The sequence below is a fragment of the Pezoporus flaviventris genome, unplaced genomic scaffold, assembly GCF_033815535.1.
Source record: "Pezoporus flaviventris isolate CSIRO_AGI_PZ_B2104156 unplaced genomic scaffold, CSIRO_AGI_Pfla_v1 ptg000029l, whole genome shotgun sequence".
NCBI lineage: Eukaryota > Metazoa > Chordata > Aves > Psittaciformes > Psittacidae > Pezoporus > Pezoporus flaviventris.
Window position 1 is genome coordinate 3,080,510 of NW_026892577.1, and position 22,485 is coordinate 3,102,994.

The 22,485-nt window shown below is 40.1% G+C and overlaps 1 long non-coding RNA gene across 1 annotated transcript; it reads right to left on the reverse strand.

Annotated features, from left to right (window-relative positions):
- Positions 1-2,759: 2,759 nt before the first annotated feature.
- Positions 2,760-9,045, reverse strand: LOC133272418 (uncharacterized). The gene is made up of 3 exons (XR_009744406.1): positions 8,831-9,045; positions 4,387-4,454; positions 2,760-3,316 (listed from the first exon to the last, which is right to left on the reverse strand). It is a non-coding gene; the product is annotated as an uncharacterized LOC133272418 (long non-coding RNA).
- Between the last annotated feature and the right edge of the window lie 13,440 nt (positions 9,046-22,485).

Consider the following 22,485-nt stretch of genomic DNA (forward strand, 5'->3'; position numbering starts at 1 on the left):
CCATTCACATCGTTAAAGCTTTGGGAGCTGACCAGGCTTGATACACATGCTTTATGAGACCACGAAGAAAATGTCTGTGAGCAAAGTCCTATCAAGAATGAATCAACGCTTTGTGTGAAAAGGTAATTTCAGCATCTCTGGCCTAGCAAAGTAATGCCAATTTAAGAATATAAGATAGGCCACATTCCAGTCTTGGCCTTGCTGAGTTAGCATGACTTCCTAGGCAAGACAGAGGGACTCAGAGCAGGAGCTCGTGCACTAAGGAAAGAACAAATCAACCTGTGTCATATATCAGCTATTTTCCTACAGGAGCCAACCTCAGAGGTTCCTTTGTGAGTTCTGGAGGTAAAACCAAAGCAGTCAAGCTCCTCTTTAGGCAGTTTTAAATCAGGCTGGAATATTTCATCCAACCACACACCACTGGTCCAGAATCCCAGACAAATGACCGAAGTCCTTCTATTCAGATAACATTTCCAAGCAGGAAAAAAATAGTTTATGTTGTAAGAAACCTCGGTGGGTATTAGTTCATTTCTGTGGTTGGATTTCATTTGAGGCTTTTTTAGGTATGAACACATCCTCATTCTAAGATTCAGGATCGCATCATTTAACGGCTGTAGCCTGTGCCAGCTCTTTGGATTAGTAAATCAAAACAAGGAAGTTGTGAAATACCTTCCCACCATCAAGAAAATGACAAAAGGAACAGTTTTAGGGCTTTCCCTAGCATTTGCAGTGTGGAGCTTGCCAATCAGATCTTGTGCAGTGAGCAGACGAGAACTACTCATGTGACTTCTTTAATTTCAGAACAAAGAACATATAATAATTATTGGTCCTGAAAACTTAAATATGGAATATGCTATAATCCGGAGTTCATTATGGCTTGAGGGACTGGTAATAATAATAAGGCATTACGCAGTCCTAAGGAGCTTCATATCTAGAAGGTAAATACTTAAAAGCCATGGTACATCAGCAAATCCAGAGGCAGGAATAGAGATTATTATGTTTTTAGGTGGGGGAATATTATAATTCTTGTTTTAAATCAGCTTTAAATCTGATTGCAGAAGAGTTTGATTTCAAAAGGATTTGGCGTTCAACAACACAGAAAGAACCCGCATTTCAGACACTTTCTACTGCTTCTCTGTTGGTATTCCACGGTAAAAAAAGAGCCTGAACTTCATCAAGAATCAAACAAACTGAAGTTAAACGCTTTGATCACGTAGTGGAAATAGGAAGCAGATAACTGTGTTGTGCTTTCCTTTATTGTTTCGCCCTCAGACCAGGACGACCAGTATAAAGTCACTGTTTGCTCGCCCTTTGTTTACACTTTATACATACAATGTTTTGATCATCTCGGTTCAGTTTCCATAGAGAAGGACCCTCACTGCAAAAAAGGCAACCACAAAACTGCCCTTATATTTCACAAGGGCCACAAAACCTGGGTGGTTAAAGTCATAACATGACCAATTTATCCCTAAAGCAACTAATAGCAACTGAGCCACAAATTTACATCCATAATAACAGATAATCTATAATATCTAACTCTAGTTATAGACCTTAACTATAGTTACTTCATAACTCTAGTAAATGTATTATGGGTGATTAATTAGAGGTTGCAATTGGGTATTTTGTCTCCTGAAGGGCCAGGCTGCCTTCAGTCACCTATGCTATGCTTTGCTTTGACATTGAGTAATACAGGTCTTGTGGAGGAAAAGGAGAGAAGAAATCACCTTGGGGGCACTCTGGATTTACTTCTTGGAAGTGTCGGTGGTTTCATAGTCCTCCACATAAGAGTTCAGTCACGGGCTGCCCATGTTCCAGCTACATATATTAGCCATTGGACATACGATGGAGAGAGACTAGTGCAAAACTTGCCCTCTGAAATACAACTTTTGGGTAGAAATGAATCCTACAGGACTGAGTTTCCTATTGGTTGTGTTTCTGAACAGCTGCTTTAGCCAGCTTGGCTGCTGTGAATCCTCTCATTAAGATGCTACCTCTCCACAAACACCAGAAGTAGTGCAGGTCACAGAGCCCATTAGTCAGCATAAATGTTCTGTTTCTATAGTGCTTGACATTGGCTGGAGGGTGCTTCTGGATTTAGCACTGACGAGTGACCTGTGGTCTTATAGAAAAGAGCCTGCTCCTGCAGCAAGGGACTCTTGGGCAAGTGCTCTGTGAAACTAAGGGTGGGAAAGTCAAGAAGATAAGAAAAGCATCCCAAAGAAGTCCCTGAACTGAGGGAAAGGTAAGGGCCGGATTAATGTTCAACTGCTTCGTTTTGGGGTTTGCCATGAATAACTAAGTGTAATTAATAAATAGTGCCCTGAAGATAAGATCAAACAGACTTTGGGTGTGGTGCTTAATCCTTCCTGAGGTGGGGAGTAAGGCCAACAGCCTATAATGGATTTAACTAATTCTCTTAATTGAGGCTTCATTTGCCTGATCTTTCTAAATGGTATTAATCTAGTGATTTGCAGAATAAGCACTTGGAAAAGATTTACCAAAATCATGGTAGGATCTCAAGGATAGATTTCTCTTCTTAGACTATTTTTTTTTTTTGCAGTGGGAGAAGAGAGTTCACTGACAATGCAAATTCTCTTAATTTGGCTGAGCATTCACAGTCTTTGTTGATACGAAATGAGAATTTAAAATGTCATTAACACATTCAACCTTTAGAATTGACGTTGGTAATGACAAAGTCTGCAAGGCTCCTAATTAGTTATTTATAGATTAAATACTTTGTAGGAGACAGAACTGCAGTGTTTCACTCTCATTTCTGAGCTGGGTACTGGAGTACTGCAGAGATTTCCATGTCTTACAGAAGCATTCACTAGAAACACCTCCCACATGTTGGCAACCAGGCTGGGAGACAATGAGATAATCACATCTCTTTATTACACTTTGCCTGGACAACAACAAATCTGCACAACAAGCCTTCAGCCGTGAGGAAATTCCAGCTAAGAGAAGTTATAGCTCATATCCTCAGGTTTTCCACATCAGATCTGCCCTCTGCTCACACCGCCTACCTCCACTCAGGTGTTTACTTCCCTTTCTAAGCTGAGCAGAGCAGAGCTAAGACAACTAATGGAATCTTGAGAGGCAGACAACAGACAGCAGCTTCCCTCCTTGGGCACAGTGGAAGATCTCTGAGACTGGTTTGTTGGAGAAAAAGCAAATGAGCTACAGCTCACATGGAAAGAAGTGAAGCTGAGTGAATGCTGTTGACTTGCTGTAGGTGACTGTTCCAACTTTGACACTTGAGCCAGTTTGAGTTTGATCCCGTTCATAAGTATTCAAAGGTAACTTCTGTTCTGCTTGCCTGAAAGTCAACAACATCATTTGTGCTTTCACCCGTGCAAATAAAGAGCACCTTGGCTCAGCGGTGCAGCATCCACCAGTGAAGTCCAGTTCTGCCATGCCTTTAGCTCATGGGAAGGATTCTTCTAGCTTTTAATTATAAGATAGGATCACGTTATAGAAAAAAAAAACCTTCATCAAGTAACCTTAAAACCTTAAAAAGTAACAAAAACCTTAAACAAGTAACATGGGCTGTCTAAGCACGCACACAGATGTGATGCTTTCATGTGGGTTCACACTGCTTGTCCTTTTACTTCCTATGGTTTGCTGCCTCCATTGCTGTGTTTCGCCTTCAGCTGGGCTATAAGCCATTAGGAAAGACTTTTTTTCCCTCTGTGTTTGTACAGCATCAAGCACAGTGAGGCTCCAAGGGCTCCTCACCCTACTGTACCATTAATAGTTAAGAACAGTCATTATTTTATTCTCATTATCAAATCAAAGAAATAACACTGCTTCAAGGCTGCACATGCTGTTGCAAGTAGCAAAGTGCTTGTGATACCTGTAGCCCTTTTGCTACTCTTAGCTAGCCACTAACTCACTTAATTTTGTGTAGTTTAGCACATTACAAGATTGTTCAAGAGTGCCATAAATGATGTCAGGCACCATCAGAAACCACTTCAGAAAATCATTGCCTGTAGCCAGATCAAAAGGTGAACACCTGGAAACTTGCAGTTCTGGGAAAGCAGAATAAATCTCTTCTCCCCCCCCACCCCCTTCTCTTCCTCTTGGAGATTTGTTTCTTTTTGCCTTAAAGAATTTGAAAGGTTTATTTACAGCTTTTCAAATGACCCCTAATCTATTTAGAAAAACATAGCATGGCAAATTCATCTCGGGTGTAACTCCATTTGTTGACTTAAGCAGCCTTGTGCCAGAAGGGAGCCTGGCCCAGGAGTTTCTCTGCAGACAGAAAACAAAGCACTTGAATACAACACTTAATTTGCTTGTTGAGTCCCATCACAGGCTGTCCTGGAATATATTTATTAAAGGTAATTCTTCTATTTTGGTGAGATTATATCAGTAACTGAAACTCACGGTATTAGCTCTAAACCTTGCCTAGTTCCTTAGGCTTCGCTGCTTGAGGCTGATAATTTTCACAGCACCTGACAACATTTAAAGAGACATTGTATTATGTAGTTTGGTGAAACCTAAGACCATAAATAACTGGGAAAGTTGCTTGTTTTGTCAGATATCAGCAATGTAGTTAATTAAACAATCCATCAAGGGCAACTTTGGGGAAGTAATGTGAAAAGTTATTTACCGTGGTACTGCAGAATTTAGCGCCTGTTGCAAAGATAGAGAGTCCATAAGTAATAGTAAAATCATGCCTGTTATAGCTGACTTCATCAACACATAATTGGTTTGTTTAAGCTTACAAATTGCTGGCATTCTTCTCTTGACCAGGTTTATATATTGATTCACTCATTTTCTCAGTGAGGCCCAAACCATGAATACTTTCCCCAGTAAAAGAGCCTGGGGCACAAAGAGACCCATCAGAAATGGTAGCTGATGCTTTTTGTGTGATATATGCTAAACATAAAGCATGAATCTGGCTGTCAGAGCTCTCTCTCTATGTTGTATACGGAGCAGGGGCACAGCATGTTGGGGGAAAGGACTGGCAAAAAGGATAAGGAAAAAACACGAAGCAGAAAGCAGGGAGAAAATTAGGAAGGGTGAAACACAGAGGAGTTCTGAAAAGCAGAAATCAGCAAGTGAAATTGGGAGGTAGAGACAGGGCCAAAGCATCAATAGACAACCAACCCTCTTCCCTGCATGGCTGTTTAGCGGATATACCTGTTTATAGTATGAACCCTCCCCAAAAGGAGCCATATTAAGAAATCAGTGATGAAGTCAACAGAAAACTGAATAATGTGTTTTGGGTATATTTTGCAAGAATCCATCCGTTTGCTTTCATTTAGATGCTAACAATGTGATTGTGTTACAGCAAACTGGGGTTTGGCTTTCTCAAGTACAAAAACCATTACGATCTTAATTACTATGAGTGGCTTGCTTTAAAGCATAGCATTTTGTGTAGGTTTGTAGATTTCCATCCCCTTTCTTCAGACATTAATATACCAGAGTGAGAGTTGTGCTTTCTGTGCTCTTCTGACCTTTCACCAGGACTTTGGTCACATACTTTATAAGAAAATCCTGAGGCCACAGAGCATATGCAAACACATATCAGGCTGAACTGATTGGGACAGCACTAAGAGGGGAATATGTTTCAAAGATGATAATTACCTTCCATATGCAAGCAACCTGATTTGCAGGCAAAGGATAAATAGAGTCTTTTAATGAGGCACCCAAACATTTGCATTTTCCTTTTACAAACCAACTCCTTGCTAAAGAAGCTGGCCTGGTGTATGCACATGCATTGCTCCTACAACCAATTTGTTTACTATGTATGCTAATAGTACATATTTATTGGTAGCAAATACAAATGCCAATAATTCAGCCAGGGCAAAAATATGAAAGAAAATAAAAGGAGCGTTCTTTAGAAGGCTGGTTTGCTATATCCAAGGAACTTTCGACTTTATACACTGCAAGAACACTCTTTCTCATACGGAACAAGAGCAGGTAATTTAAAAGAAGCAAATATAAACAGTAGCAACCCCCAAACAATTCTTTTGAAATATAGTGTATGAAATGCCCAAATTATTTCTCCTATATATAAACATATATATGATCAGATATAAACATATATCTGATCCAGCATCACTGGGACTTTAAAACTGACTTCACAAGAGCAAGATCAAGCCCTGTAGCAACAATATTATAGACTTGTTTGATGTGGAATTACAAAGTCTGAAAACTTCTGGTGAGCTCTCCTGTACGAAGCAACCTTACAATTCTTTCAGTGGTTCCAGGTTACAGATGACAAACCTAATCTGAAGAGGAACATTTCTATGTTTGATGTTAACTGTAATAACAACTATATTCAGTTAGACCTCTTAAACCTTTTAAGAAAGCAGATACTTGACACATAGTTCTTATTTTTGTAATAGCTGTATCCCCCAAAAGCTTGAAGTGATAAATCTGAATATAGAGTAATGTTTCTCAGTATTTCCCATACAGTTTGTACGTATTAGGATTGCATAATAAATAGATGTTTTAAATATTTGTTCCAAGAGGTCTTCCCTTGAACTTAAGCATAAGTTATCTAAACAGTTGAAAAAAGATTTATAGTTATGAAGAGGCCTATATGTCAAGCAAAGTTTTATGATATGTTCCATAATAAATTAGCAATAAATGGATACAGGTGACTCTGGAATTTATGGCCTTTAATGTTTTAATGCTTCACTAAAGAAAAACCTATTATTAAGGTCTTAAAGGGTAATACAGGAATACCATCTACAAATTGTCAAATTAAATAGTTGTTGCCAGGTATTTGAACAGTGGAACGTTTTGGCTTGACCAGCAGTAGGGGTAGACGGCAAAGAAAGTAACAGAAAACCAGATCACTTCAGAAGTACAAATGAAGATTTCACCCTGCAAACCCTACACAATGTGTCACCTCTGCTCCAGCTGCACTGAAAATGATGGTCCTGATCCTTCAACTCCTCACATTTGTAATTATCCAGGTAATCCAAGTCTAGGGCTCTGTATTACTCCTATAGGTAAAGGCTACAGGATTCATCCCAGTTTAACTGATAGCTAAAAGCTGGTGAGTGAAGCACCGTTCCCTGCTTTGCTCGGAGATCCTTTCTAATGTTTCTATCCACATGAAAGTTATTGCTGGAATTCAAGCAATAACACACTGTGGGAAAGAAAGAGATTTTACTGTCCTAATACTGCGACCTCAGGTAACACTGGAAACTGCCCTAAAGCACATTGGGGTAAACACCAGAACTACCACAGATGTCTACGAACCCTTTCTGCTAACACCTCTTAACTGATTAAACCCCATCAAAAGATAAAAATATGGATCAAGCTGATGAGAATCCCATCAGAAGATAAACCAAACCTTTGGGTCAAAACACAGATGGTATTTGGTGGGGTAAAGAGGCAGCGAATTACCTGTGAAGGTAAATCAGACCTGGCAGCAAGGAGTTAAGATCCCAAAGACACTTGGCAGTGCCTGCTCACTCATGGCAAACAGTTTTCCCCCCTGGGATGTAACACAGACCCAACCCAGCACTCCAGACAAGACTGGGTCAAAATTGCTTTTTCAGATTAGGCATACCCAGGCCATTAGCATGATGTCTGCACGTTAACACATCAGCACAAAGATAGGCAAGGGGGAGGGGGAAAGAGTTATGCAAAAGGACTCTGCAACTGCCATTGGGGCAGACATCTCTAACAGGAAACACATGTTATCCAAGCCTATGCCTAATAGGGTTGAACAGTAATTAAAAAATATCTTTTATTTGGAGAGCTGGGTCTTGAAACTACCAACTCGCACCATTAATCTTCTTGATCTACTGCAAAGATCTGCAGCAAGGGTCAGCGTGCAGGATCTCTGCCATTTGTACAGGGACGAGCACACTGACAGGACAGTGAACTGTAAACCAGACACAGTCGTTACATACAGTTATCGATGAGCAGTGGTTGGGAAAGGGGTCATACGGGACCCATTACCTGGTAACATCACCAGCTCTCATGTCACTGGGCTGCCATTGGTAAATCACCTTGAAAACTGCTCAGAAATGAAATTTAGGTGAGGCAATTGCATGGGGAAACTATCTGACTGGAATGAGAAGCAGGAAGAAGGCTCAGGAAAAGGTATCACTGCCCTCAGGCTGCCTTGTTCTGCTTGTCAGAGATGGCAGAGCGAAACCCACTGCTAGGCTGGAAATGCTGAGATTTGCTTAAGACATTTATGCTCCCACGTGTGAATGTGTAAAATGGGTTGTCTAAACTTCAAGCCATACCATGCTAACTGTGCCATAACAGTTAAAGCAGCAAACCCAAGTCATCTGTCCCATGCTGCACATTTTCCTCCCAGCGATAACACAGGTCTGCTTCACCAAATGGTTATGTTGTTCCAAGTTACCCCAAGCTGGGGAACCTTTCTGGTCTGAAGCACCCTGACATCCTCTATGAGTAAAACTAAATCTGCACAGGGGCTGATACGGGTATAACCAGGCAGTTTGTGGTCAGGAGAAAATCTACCCATAACCAGAACAGTCCCAAATCCCCATCTCCCAGCAGAGCCTGGAGGGCAGTGTTTTAGCCAGCCTCTTACCTCAGAAGGAGTGTCAGTTTAAGACCTGTTGTCATTCAATTAATCTCCAGCATGGCCACAGTGTAGAGAGAAGCTCTCCACTTCAGACAGCCTGGATAATCATTAATTAACCCATTAGTCTTGCTCACTTCCCATTTCCTTTCCTTTCTGTGCTCTACTGTCGTAACACCACTAGATGTTTTCCCCTATTTTGACAGGACCAAGATTTTCTCTTTGGTTTGGGGGGGGGATGCTTTTTGGTTTTGATTTTTTTCCTCAGATTTTGGAGTGCTTTTAAAAGAATTTGCTGAGCACCTGTGATTTCATCTGGAAGTTGTTTTTATCTTCATGCTGTGAAGAGCTAACTTCCAGATCACCCTCCCGTCCATATGCCTATCAGATGTGTTCATGTTGTGCTGGGCTGGGCAGGGTGTGGGGGGGGTTCACTATGAACTATGAGTGCATCTGACCCTTAGCAATGACTGCTGCAGGTGAGTTGTAAGGCTATCTGCCTGTTCAGATAAAACTCAGATGCTATGCTACAGGTACAACCTCTGCTCCCAAGAGCCTTCTGCTGTGCTCTGTCCAGGGGGACGGGAAGGCTCCTTTGCCACCAGGGACCTTTACAGCTACAACAGAATCATATATTATGAAAACTCTAAATAACTGCTATGTTTCTTTGTAGTTTTATTTGTTATTCATCCCTTGACGTACAAATGCTATATCAGTGTAAAAGACAGATTATCAAATAAAGACCCCATGGTTATTTCTTTCAATTCTCCCCCAGGACAGAAGAAACTGAGGTGATTGTAGGAACAAAGGATTAGTTTAGCTTGAGCAAATGTCCCCAGGTCTGACTCTAGAGTACAATATCACCTTTCTGTTGTCTCTGAAGTACTTTCACTCAGGTAATATGGGGGAAAAGACACAGATACATTCTCCTTAGACAACAGAAGTTAGTAGACTTAGATCTAATAGTGATCACTCTTAGGTTAATAGTGGGTTTATGACTCACTTCAGTAGCTGTGATGAAGAATCCACATATAGAAATATTCTGGAAAGGTCAGTTCACAAAAAAACCTCAGCTTCTGGGGATAGGGCAAGTAAACCCATTCTTGTGCAAAGACAACTGATATCTTCTTGTAAGTAAAAAGTTAGAAAAAATAGGACAGATTTGATGCTTCAAGGCAACAGCTATTTAATTTACACATGTAGCCGGCATATTTGTGCGAACCAATATAGGAAACTGCACTACAATTTTACTGCAGGTCTCTTCATTAGAACTACAGGCTTCTAAAATACGATTTTCAGGCTTTTCTGCCTCTATCTATTATTCCACCATGATAAAGGTTTAAACATATTATATAGCTATGTTTCTTGAGTTTTCCAATGTATGTATATTTTAATGGCTTCTACAGTAGTGTTTAAATGAGTATGAAGAAATAAAATGTATGGATTTCAGACGCTTCTGAGTTTAAAAGCAGACTGAAAAATGTGGAAGTGAGGAAGTGATGAGGTATAATGAATCACAATTGCTTTGCATTTGGGATTTTCAAACATGTTTAAACCATTGGAATCTTTTCCTGCATTCAGACATATTTCTAATGGCTTTAAAGATTCTTTCTTCATATAGATGCTGTGCATTGGGAATGGGGGTGAATCAAAGCCTGACTCTGGATGTTGCCCTTCCAAGGATGTCTAGATGTTCCTGCACCACTACTTGAATTTTGCAGCTAAGGTCCCTCCCTACTATGTCCAGGATTGCCAATTCTCACAACACTTTGTGTAAGGTACCATTTGAGTACTAAAATTGTATCAGTGGGCTACGAGGGCTATAGCTCAGGAGGAAGGGATGCTAACCTTCAGTTGCAGGGCTGCTGCCTGGAGACTGGACTGCAGGAAGAGATGAGGTTTCCAGTGACTATCAGTGCAATATTACTTGTCATGTCCTGCAAATGTGATTGCTTTCCTGCCTGAGAAGTGTGTATGGAGCTAAAAAACAGTACACACTGATGAGGTGATGTGTGGCTTTCATGCCCAGTTTGCTGGAACCACTGTCAAGAGTAACTGGGACTGGAGGGAAAGGGGAGCAAAGTTTGCTGTTAGACACAAAGGTAGGGTGAGCTGGATGCAAGCAGGAGGCCTGTCAACAGGAATGGAGAAGGTGATCGAAGGAATGCAAGGCAGAGCCAAAGAAAGATGAAGAATTGAAGGTGGGGATTTTTCTTCTAGGAACAAGACAGGACTACCCAAAAATCAGAAACAGCGAGAAGAGGTTAAGCCTACTAGAAGGACGGGGTTGCTGTTTGCAAGATGAGGATGATGATGGTGAGATCGCTGTTTGAAAGAGTTGCTGTAAGAGATGGTACACGTACCATACTGCTGGAAAAGAAATAAGAGAAAAGAAAAGGAGTGTCTGTTCATATGATTTTAGACATTACAGGAGTTACTTTAGAGTCTGCACATGAAAAAATAGGCCAACAATGTTGATATTGTTCAAGACCAGGTTGGACGAGGCCTTGGGTGATATGCTTTAGTGTGAGGTGTTCCTGCCCATGGCAGGGGGGTTGGAACGCGATGATCTTAAGGTCCTTTCCAACCCTGACTATTCTATGATTCTATGATATTGGGGATACTTTCCACATGCTCAGCAGGAGCTTCCTAGAGAGTCTTCTAATGCTGAAAAAGAAATACCTAAGAAAAGCACCAGTAGCTATGACTGTGTCTTCATGAAATTTAAAGGCACAATTGCACATACAGCTTCAATATAAAGCAACAGTCTAAGCTGCCTTGGTTACTGTCTGACTTCCTGGGTTTATTTATTTATAGTCTATTGTTTCCTGTTAAGTATTTCTGAGTTGGTGATAATGGAGCACGATGCTTTTTTTTTTCCTTTTCCTCTCTTAATGGTATAGAGCAAAGTGGGGTTTATATCCAAATACATGAATCTCAATTGACAGCAGCTTAATGGCTACTTTCTTAAATACTACAATGCCTAACTTGACAGCATTTCTGCTGTGATTTATACAAAAGCCAAGTTCAAGGCAATTCTCTTTTTTAACCTTCTCTGACAATACTTCCTTGTCCTATTATTTTCTTGTTTATTTCAACTCAAGGGGGACTCAGGGTGTAGGGGGGAAACGTGGAAGTTATGCTAATGAAATTCTGCATTTCTCTGTTAAAGATAGAAGCATAATCTTTCACTGACGTGCTTCTTCCAAATTCAAGCAGGCAGGATCAAAAGTATTCTCTCAAAAATCAAGCAAATCTGTAAAACTCTCTAGAACACAAACTTAAATCAGAGCAGAGAACACTACAGCTTGAAATCAACAGTCAAGTTCAAATATAAAGCTGAAATTCCACCACTGATGATGCTGTGTGGTGAATCTAGCCCAAGCTTTTGTCTGTAAAACAGGTTATCAAACATCCCTCTCTGGGAATGGCCGAATGAAGTGATACCAGAGAGTCACCTCTCCAGGAATCAAACCAACTGCAACTTGTCTGGTGTTGGATGTCTGGTTCTGGTTTTACTTCTACAAGGCTGAAGTTAAACTATATATTCTTGCGCTCTGTCATTTGACAGAAGAATGTACTCAGCCCCCTACCATTTGCACTGCTTATCTTGCTGCCATCGTTAAGAGAACCTACTGCCTTGTAAAAATGCAACTACACGTGTTTCATAAAAGTCGATATAAAAATAACAACACCGGGGTACTCACATCTTTCTGGAACAATTGAATTCTGAAACAAGCATCTCTGGTTCTTCCTCCTGCAAATGGATCAAATTACATTTCACTAGGTAATAAAGTGTGGTACAATAGCCTGCCCAATCTGTTTTCATCTTGTCTTGTACAGAGTCTCAGATATACTTACTCATTATTCAAACTAATGGGCCTGCATTTGGCATATATTGAATGTTAGCGCTCTCCTTGGAAGTTGCAGAGGTTAACTGCTCCTAACAGTCTCTTTCCTTCCTTTCTGGGCATGTTTTCACCATCGATAATAGAAACAACAGAACTGAATGTCATAATACCCTAGAATGAAGGTGCTGGTGCAAACCACAGCGATGAAGTAATGGTAGCAATTTTTTTTATCCTAATCCCTGATCATCCCAATGGAACATAGTCCATACCTGGAAATATTTTTAAATGGATCAGGGAAGGAATCTGCTCCTGCCAAAATGCTTGCAGAATGGAATGCCTACATTATTAAGCATTATTATCATTCTTCATTCACTTTACTGGTAATGTTTGAGTGATTGTTGCTATACATAAGGAAGAAAAATGTTGTCACAAGGTGAACTGGAGATGTTACACCCTTCCTTCAGTTACCATTTCAGAGGAGGGAAAATACCTTTCTGAATACAAATGACCTAATTTAATGTTAACTATGAGCTAAATCATATAGTCCTGTAAGTGGTCCTGCTTCAGCAAGTTAAGATCAAAATCACTTTTGAAAACAGAAGCTTAAGAAATATTGTATATAATTCCTAGGCTCTATAGCAAGGAATTACACAAGCTGCTAATCACACACATAAAGTGAATAAACTGTTGGTAACAGTTGAAATGGTTTCTTTGCTCTCATTTTGTGCTATAATATTTTCCTAGTGCCTGCACTCCAAGTAGATATATCACATTTTGATGTAGTGAGGCTCTTTTCAAGGTGTGAAATTGGTAAGTACCAACACCAAAGGAGAAGAAATCTTTTAATACTGCGCTGTGCCACTTGAAGCAGTATTACCCTTTGGCTTGGAGCCACCAAACTCCAGTGAGAACTATTTTATAGCACATGACTATAATAAAAGATATTTAAACATGGCCTAACAATGGATTAAACTAGTAAGACACAGTTTGTGTTAGATCCCAAGGATGAATATCAAAAATAGAGGCAATAGTTTTGAAACAACAGCCAGCAGTGAAAAGTTTACTTCTAATGTAAACCAGACAGTCCCCAAAATAATTTGTGGTTTATTTAATTCTTACCGTTCATCTTGTGTTCTTTTGAGTAAGCTAAAGTAAGACACCCGCCTAAAAACACCAGCTGGTTTCGATTTTGACTCTGGATCTCTAGTGAGCTGAAAAACTGTAATCTCCATCTGCAAGGGTGGGGAGTAATTCCTGTAAACAGGGAAAATAAGGATTTTGCAGCATATGAGAAGGTGCATTTCGGGAGAAGAGAGAAAAACCAACCTCCCTAATATATTATAATGAATTACTGTTTTGTCATTATCTGGTTATATTTGCACAAACATCAATTGCATGTGAGCCCTGAAAAAGAATGTCTCATTGCCTTTAATATGCACTGCAGTATGCACCCATACAAAATCATTACTGTAACAAAACCAGCTGCGTGTAATAGAAAGCAAATGATTTACAATGTTACTATAAGAAACTACTTTATTTCACATTATCATAAAAAGAACAGCACTGAAAATTTGCATGACAAACACAAGAATCCAGGAAATTCCAAATCTAATTCATTTTTAGGTTTTAATAGGTATTAACTCACAGAGGTGAATTGTGAAGAACAATTCTTGAAGAATATTTCCAGAGAGTTTAGCTGCAATATTGGAACTTGTATTTGGTGGAATGCAAACTAGTCCTGTAGATGAAGAAAATGCATAAGCCTTAAATAGTGGATTCACCGCTGGGCCTATAAAAGCTTATTTCCTTTTACATACTTGTTTCTATCACTGTGCTATGGTTAAAGGTTTGGGTCTAGCAAAAGTCTCTCTTTTAAGTCATTGGGACTTAAGTCCTCTGAATAAAGATTGATGGATTAGATGCTGTTGCTCTGAAAATTTCAGTTCTGTATCAACCTGTGGAGTTTCAGTTTTCAGCTACTGTGAAATCATAACAAATAGACACAAGCAGTTTCAAACCCATGTTCTTGCCCAGTCGTGTGGAGTAGTTGGGTTACTCAACTGATTTAGCAGATTACAAAGGATCAACTCCTAACTCTATGGTGTCACGAAGCAAGTTTCTGTTGTTTGGTGGAAGGTAAGCCTATTTTATGTAAGTATGGAAGGAGATAACAGCTGTTACCAAAAAGGTGGCAGGCATGTGAAATAAAAACTAAAGTCTTGAACAAATGAAGCTTTATAAGACCCAGGCAGGACTCAAACAAATGTTCAATGAAAGTCACTTTTATGGCTTTACTTTGGTTTATCGCAAGGCAGTAATAAATGTGTCTCATTAAAAGCCAGTAAAAGAACACCACCTACACCACCGATTGCTGTAACTGCAGATATAGCAGATCTGGAATAGTTACCTAAAGACCCTCATTTCCTAGCATTTAATGCTTCCCTGTCCATATAAACTAGCCTTCTATGGATTTAAAGACTGTTGGATGCTAAAAGCAGCAGCTGTGGCTGGGAAAACGACACTTTGAAAGCCCTGTTTCTTTCTCAAGGTGAAGTTAGAGGGAGGTTGAATGAACATGGAGCTCTCTCCTTGGCTAAAAACAAATTGCCAGAGGAGAACATGCCAACAGAAAGACAGGCAATTCCCCCATTCTGGATAGAGAGTGTTTTCCCTCAGCTTTATTGCTCAGCGGGTCAAATTCATTCCTGGTGAAATGGCAGTTCCCATGGTGAAGCCGCAAGAAAACTCTGAAACCTTCTGGCACCTGTCAAGAAATGGGGATGTGAAAGTGGGGGGAGGAATTGGCATGCAGAAGCTGGGATTAAGGGTGGGAGCCACCACATAAAAGATTATTCTTGTTCTAGTTGTTAGAACTTTTTTATTGCGTAGAATTTACATACATGCTTATTAAGTGGTTTAAAAAAGAAGCCTGACAGATATTAAACAGCATGCCACACTCTTTATGCTGCTGCCATACAGATGTGTCCAAAGCATAAACAGACTTACAGTCAGCACTCAGTTGCTCTATGGGAGAGTATCTCTGTAGTAAATTTCTCCAGAGTTTTCAGGACAATTAACTTGAGAATTGAAAACATTTTCCCCCCCAGATTTGATCCTTTGCTTGATCTCTCACTGCTTTCCAATTATGCAGGGAAAATATATAGCAAGTGTTTTAATACCCTAGATTGAATTTCCTAACCCTAAGCTGGCAGCAGAATTACTGGGCCAGGGATTCTGGCACAAGAAGTACAGCTGTGTGTGAGCTGGTGGGAAAACTACTGGAATATCATGACTAGTCTTGGTGTTCACACTTCAAAGCGGCCATGGAAAATTGAAAATAGATCAGAAAAGAATGATTTCAAGATCTGGGATATCTGCCTTGTAGGGATAGATGTATGCAGCCTAATCTGTTTACTTTATCGAAAGAAAGGTTAAGAGACTTGATCATGATATATTAATACCTACATGTGGAGAAGATTTGCAATGGCTCTGTAATTTAGCGTATGAGAATGAATCAAGACTTAGAAGCTGAAAATGGTCGAATTCTGATTACGGATAAAGCAGACAGGATTTACAGTGGGGTTAATTAGCCATCAGGAAAATTTCTACAAGAGGATTGTGTGTTCTTCACCCTAGAAGCTTTCCAAATAGACTGGATGGCTCTTTGACATAAGAAGACCTGTGAACTGGGCTGAGTGCAGGATTGCCAGGTGAGGCATTCAGGCCAGGGCAAATTTGTTAATCATGATGATACCTATGACCAAAGATGTGCTGGGGCAGGTCAGTCTTACTTAGTTGAACTAGTTGGTAAAATCAGCATTGGTATATGACCCATGGTAAAACCTACATCCCGAATAATCCCTTCTTCACAGCCACGCTGATGCTCTGGAAGCCCTGTGCTTGGCTTGGGGCACAGCCTCCTCTTTCCTTCACAATACTCTCCATGCCCAGATTTTTCTGTAGAAAATATAAAAATGGAGCCATGTCCATGGAGCTTTGTCCAATCCCACTGGTGCCATGCACAACCCAACTGCTCTCATCTTTCTTCTACCTCTTTTCTGGCACAGACCCCTGAACTTCAGGCTTACCATTGGATAGAAAAGTCAGTGAAAAATGTCTACTTTGGAAACACATACTGGATACTTAAATGTTGAAGTAGTCTCTGTTTCTATGATAGAAGTCATTTCAGCAATGAGCCTGAAAAGTGGTATCCTGGCTTGGATTATATTTAAGTTGTGAGGACTAACTTTTAACTGCCTGTGAGTTTTGCTGAGTAAAGGTTATTTGCATGGTAATGTTAGTCATATACCTCTTTAGTCGGCACTCTCTAGGCATTATCATTCTGCTCAAACCCAGCAATGGCGCAATTAATGCTTTACCTAAACGTCCATGATATTTTCACTAGGGATGGAAGGGCCCAGGTAGTGGCAGGAGACTGTACAAAAGATTCTGACATAAATTAATCCGCGAGACCCCACTTGGAGCACTGTGTGCAGTTCTGGTGTCCTCAGCGTAAAAAGGACATGGAACTGTTGGAACAAGTCCAGAGAAGGAAGGGCCATGAGGATGATCAGGGGACTGGAGCACCTCCCGTATGAAGACAGGCTGAGAAAGTTGGGGCTGTTCAGCCTGGAGAAGAGAAGGCTGCGTGGAGACCTCATAGCAGCCTTCCAGGATCTGAAGGGGGCCTATAAGAATGCTGGAGAGGGACTCTTCATTAGGGACTGAAGTGATAGGACAAGGGGTAACGGGTTAAAACTTAAACAGGGGAAGTTCAAGTGAGATATAAGGAAGAAATTCTTTACTGTGAGGGTGGTGAGGCACTGGAATGGGCTGCCCAGAGAGGCTGTGAATGCTCCATCCCTGGCCGTGTTCAAGGCCAGGCTGGACAGAGCTTTGGGCAACATGATTTAGTCTGAGGCATCCCTTCCCATGGCAATGGAGTTGGAACTGGCTGATCTTAAGGTCCTTTCCAACACAAACCGTTCTATGATTCTATGATTCTATTGCCCAACTAGAGTATTAATTATATGGCCTTTTCCATCACTGTAAATGAAGGTGGACATGCTGTTGTAGTAGTATGGGGGAGAGAAAACATGAGATCGAGCAGCAGCAAAGAAACAAAAAAGAGGCTGAAGGAAAACAAAATATGGAGATGATTTAAAATCACTTATGAGACCTGTGCCTGCTAATGCATTTTTTCAAATGATTATGACTTACATAAAATACATTCAGACATCTTCTTCTCATTAGAAATATTGAGTTGAAAAAGATATAACCAGTATCCCAGTGTGTTCCTCTTACATGAGCTTTTGAACCACAGCTACGAAGTTGCATCCAGCACTGGTATGACTTCACATCATATGTTGCTGGATGATGAGACATCTGTGTTCTTACATGGACAATCATATTTACTCCATCAGTGAGAGTGTTTCTAGAGAACAATTGCTGACGTCTTAGCATGGTTTCTATTTTGCTATTGAGACTGGTGTGGTCCATCTTTGATTTCATATTTTTCTAGCACATGGGATTTTCAAAAGACCTGCTGTAGAGAGCTTTTACTGCTATTCACTACTTTTTCCAGTTAGATAGACAATGCTGTCAAACATCAATGGAAAAAGGGGGAGCATCACTGATTTAAGCCATGCAGGTACAGCGTAAACCTTAAAGTAACGACCAGAGGAAGAAAACAAATCACTTTTGCTAATGCAAGGTCCATTCAAAGGAGTTCAGAGGGTGACATCTATATATAATTCTGTTAGTACTGACTTTTTAGTGAGGCTCAACAAGAGAGAGCTCCGGTGGCAAACTTCCACTGCACTTCCGCTTTTAGAAGCAAAGACAAAGCAGCATGAAAAGCAAAGCTATATATCCAACAAGAGACTGCAACACCAGGTAACTGCTTTCATTTCTATTTACTCACACTCCAAACTCAACTAAACCTGACTGCATCACTTTGCTTTCATGTGCAGGTACATTTTCTGAGCACAATTCTAATGTGAAAGTGGACAAAGAAGAGCCTTAGTAGATTAGAGAAAGAGCTGCACATAATCAGAGGCTAAATTCTGCTCTCTGTCACACTGGAGAAAACGCTAAGCAATTACCCCACTGCCTTTAGTGGAGTGATCCTAGATTTATATTACTGTAAATGACAGCAAAAATTGGACCCAGTATAGAAATAATCTATCAAAAGCCCTAAGTGTAGTTGCACAATTCAATCTGTAAATAATGCCACTAATGCACATATGGCTAATTTACATCCAGACTATGAGAACATATCCAGTGCTGGTTTCCAGGATGCATGAAGCATTAGGCAGTGCCAAAATAAATGTGCAGTATTCCCATAGCCTTCATGATCCTTCCAACTTTTGGTGCTGGGGAGAAGATGCACTACAGATATTTTGGAAAAGTGAAATTTTATCTCTTATATGAGCATGTATTGGATAATTCTTACAGAAAAGGCATAGAAGGCTGTCAAGCAGCACTGCATGCCTACTTGCATGAGCTCTGCAAGCTCTCTCCTCTCATAAAGTTGTTTTTATCTAATTTGTCTCTTACTGGGAGCAGAATTTTAGGAGCAGCTTGAATCTTCTAAGAATAAACCATGCTTCAAAGAAAGGAGGGTTTTAAGTAACATTAGAGAAGAGTGCTTGGAGTACATACATTTAATGCACATAAAACTTAACTACAGCAATTTCATTTAGATTCCTTCTCTAATCACATATTTATATTGAGACCTTGCTGAAGCCAAATTGAAATTTGTATTGCTAGGAGGCAAAGATGATATAAAATCTGAATTATTCATCAACTGTGCAAGAGAAAAAAAAAATTCTCCCAAAATATCAAATATTGTTCTGGGCTTTCTATCAGCTCTGCAATGTGGGTGAAGAGTTAGAAAAATCTATGTCTTGGTTTATCAAGGCTTGAAGGGAGACATGTTAAGTCTAAATGTATCAAACACATCAAACCTCCATTCTTCCTTATAAAATGTTTTGTTGTTTCATTTTACTTTTTGAATCATCAGGGAAGAAGGCTTCTCCTATTACCAACACGCAGGAGGAGGTGTTGAGACCCTGCAGTTAACTGCAGATTAATCACGGCTGAGTCAGTGCTGCAGGTGGATTCCATTATACCCTTCAACAACAGAAGAGACATGAGGGGTAGTCCTCTGTACAAGAAAAACTCTGGGAAGGAAGTCTGGGGGCAGCTAAGTCTGGGAAAAAGTCTTGGGAATGAGCAGGAAGTTTAAATGTGTTGTTTGAGTTAAGGAGACAAAACTGAGAGGAGGCCTTTTCACTCTCTTCAAGGAGCACGCTCTGCTTTAAGGTCGGTAGGTACTTTATCTGCTTGTGCAACTGCTAACTTAGTACACAAAGGCATAATGTAAGTATAACCATTTAATCTTATTACAAGTAGTTCCCTCTTGTCTGCCCTCATATGGCAGTCTACTGATGTTGTATATGTAGGTTCTGTAAAGCACTTTGAGGCCCTCGAGGGGGAAAAGAAATAGAGAAGTTCAGAACTTCCATGACTAAGAACTTTTTTATGATGTAATTTTCTTGTATTTGCTGAGATTCTCCCTCAGAGAGTTGATAACTTTGGATAATTTCTGAGGTAATTGTCTCTGAGATCCCAGGAGACCTATAAAGATAGAATGAATGCATGAGTTTTTTAAACCCAGGGAAAATACCTCTGGAGATGTCTCATACTCTGACAATGATAAAAATCTCTTTTTTAAACTTCTAATTCATTAGGAAGCCAGAAAGAAGGTCATCATTTTGAAGTTGTTTCAATTGCTAATGTTTCTTAGGTTCTGTCAAGCACAAAAAAGATTATTCTCTGCAGAGATGGCAAATTATCTTTGACCCTCCCTATATTATTTATGTACATTTTCAGTGCATAGAAGTTGTTTGTGGCCTTCAAGCATTGGACATGTACTGAAAACACAAAAAGAATGTACATATTTAAGTCTGAAAATAAAAAACTTAAAACAGGGGATGTTTAGATTGGATATAAGGAAGAAGTTCTTTACTGTAAGGGTGGTGAGGCACTGGAATGGGTTGCCCAGGGAAGTTGTGAATGCTCCATCCCTGGAGGTGTCCAAGGTCAGGTTGGACAGAGCCTTGGGTGACATGGTTTAGCGTGAGGTGTCCCTGCCCATGGCAGGGGGGATAGAACTAGATGATCTTAAGGTCCTTTCCAACCCTAACTATTCTATGATTCTAAAACAGATGTTATATAGCCAATTTCCATTTGTAATTATAACTCTTTAGCTTGAGCTCTAGTTTGCATTTCCATGATTTTTTAACTTCTCTAAGGGTCAGCTTGGAGGTTTCCATGAAGTTTTAGGAGAGCCAACAGCAAATCTGAATCTAGCCCTTAGCAGTTAGAAGAGCTGCATGTGTCTGGACCTGGAGGTACTGCTGAAGACAGTCAGAATCTCACTAGGTGTATGGCAGGATGATGGCCTTTCAGTGTGTCTGAGGTTCAGTGTGTCCATCCCAGGTTAGAAGTGCTCAAGGAGTTTGCATGATGGGGATGTTTTGATAGAAGAGCGAAATGCCTTGTCTGCTTATGATTTGTGCAAAAGCTGCTGAGAGATAGGTGTTTTCATGTTCTTAAGGCTGAACTGAAATCTAGCCCAGACAGCTGACTAACATCTTGAGACATAGGCAGTTTGGGTCAAATCTGGATGACTGGCAAGTTCAATTATGGCATTTGATGACTGTTTTACAGCATTTAAGCCTCTTTGAACTTCATAATGGGTGACACTGTTGAAAGGCTGTGAAGTGAGTCCAGCTAAAAATGAACAAAAAAGATGATGCCTCCAACATTCCTAGTGGTACCTGGCATTTATTTGAAGTCTGATATCACACACAGTTTTCCTGTTTCCGAGACTGACAGGTTTCTGGTTCAAAAGTACCATTTTTCTGTCAGAACAATGGACAATTCTGTGGGCATTTACCTGATTTCAAGTTCCTGCTCCCCTTTCCAGAGACACATTTCCTTTGCTCCTTTTTGTATGATCCTGTTTATTGCAATAATGCAAGAAAGACGGTGAAGAATGAGCCAGGGGAGATGCAAATTGCATCTTAAGCAAAGAATAGGACAAACCCAACCTATTGAGGGCAAGCATGTCCTCCTTCTAAAGAGATACTCCAAAAGAGTAAATGTGAAAGGTATACAGGACAACGCAAACCTGGACATTGCATAACTCACCCAGCCTCTGAAAACCTTGAACATTCTGAGATGCAAAATTTGGGTTCAGGACAGAAATGTGATGAATATTCATCCAGCTTTTAATATTCACATGGAAATACTTCTAGCTTAATGAATTCTTCTCAAACCAAGAGAGCAGACAAAAACAGTAGCTTGAGAAAAACCTTCCAATTCACAGTGGTGGGTTTGAGCCTAGCTATTTGATTTCTGCAGTCAATTAATTCCAGTGAATTCCTGAAGAAGTCACTAATTGAAAAAACAACCACAGCTAAGATAAAGTTAACAGACAACAATATTCAGTCTCAAAATTTGCATAGTCTCTCCAGAAAATGTGCAATCTGGACAGTTGCAACAGCTACTGAAAGTTAGAGTCAGCTAGGCAGAAAGCAGTAGCTTGTTACATGCCTAGACAAAGCCAGCCTGCACTTCACAACTACACAACGTTCAAAGCAAACACATCGCCTGAGATCTGCCAACAAAGAGTTATTCAGCAAATAATTTCAAAGAAGAGATAGCATTTTCATTAAAAAAAGAAAACCAACAAAAAACAACAAGATGCTTCCTACTTCATAAGCAGAAATCAGGGAGAAATTAAATTGCCAAATTATCTGCTACAGTTTACCACTGCAAGCACACACAATTGCTCTGATCCTCTTTAGCAAGTAAGCAACTGGAAATGAGAAGCAGAAGATGGAACTGTCTCAGCAGCACAAGAAGATTTTCTTGCATTTTCTTTTGCAAGGGCAGCTGGAATATCAAGCCTGATGTTTAATCAGATGTACTGTTGGCTCAGGAGGGAGAATTGAGAGGGTATTTCAAATTACTGACATTGAAAAAAATCCACTATAATTCTTGGAATTCCCTCTATAAAAAAAACCTGCACATCTG